Raw genomic sequence first — 1,135 nt, forward strand, 5'->3', positions numbered from 1 at the left:
AAAATAAATAAAATTTAACGAATATTAGCAAAATTAAATAAAATATAAATGGCGTTGATGACCAATGAAGTTTGGCGCCACTAAACAACCAAACAAACAAACAAACAACACGTGGCTTGGTTGAAGGCCAGTTTAACTTGCATTTTAAGTTAATTAAAGCTTGGTTTGTTTCTGCAAATCGTAGAACTGCCTCTTTTTCTTTGAATGTTATTTTTAGTACAATATTTAACATTTTACGGATTGGTGGGTTTCTGCATAATTCAATCCAATTAGTACTCTCATTTAACTAGCCATTAAATTAACACAGTCGCAAAAATTATAAAAATAAAAACTTGAAATCTTTCGCTTAAAAGGAAAATAATGTTTGTAGGTGCTAAGATACTATCTAAGTTTGGTTATGTCACATAGACCAGCGGTCGCCTAAGAGGTGGTCCGCGAGAAAATTTCGCTGGTCCCCTGAAAAATGTGGAATAAACTTACTCATCACGTTAAGTTATGTTTTAAGATGCATTGTAACATAATAAAAGTTTATTTATAATCTTAATTTTTTCTTGAGACTGGTAACTTTTTAATAAATAATTCAAATTTTATACATTATAGTCTCAAAACCTTTTATTTCTCTTATAAGTCCGACGTTTCGGCCAATCCGGCCATCTTCAGGGACAATCTACTTAATACAACTTTGAAACCATATAATTTAAACAACTCTAACTTCATGCAGGCTATTCTGCCCAGGTCAAAAACATCAATATCTAATTAGTCAAATATCACTTAAAACAAAGTCAAAATCATTCATCAGCAGACACTATTTCTTAAACTTTTTTTTATAAGGATAAATAGGGCAGAAGAGATATATATATAGCCATTTTTTATTCCCTCTACCTATACTTGGCAGACTCATCAATTTTGACTAGTAATTATACATAGTTTCATTAAAGTAATCAAAAATTGGGGTGAGATAACTGCCTTTTTTCTCCTCTTGGGCTCTTGTACTAAATATGAAGTGATAGTTTACAATGAACGGAAAAATCTATAAGAACAAAGGATAAATGATTATAAGTGAATAACAAAGTATACAATATATATATATATATATATTGTATACTTTGTTATTCACTTATAATCATTTATCCTT

The sequence above is a fragment of the Halyomorpha halys genome, unplaced genomic scaffold (genome assembly GCF_000696795.3).
Source record: "Halyomorpha halys isolate HHAL.00 unplaced genomic scaffold, Hhal_1.1 Scaffold1351.1, whole genome shotgun sequence".
In the NCBI taxonomy this organism is placed as follows: Eukaryota; Metazoa; Arthropoda; class Insecta; order Hemiptera; family Pentatomidae; genus Halyomorpha; species Halyomorpha halys.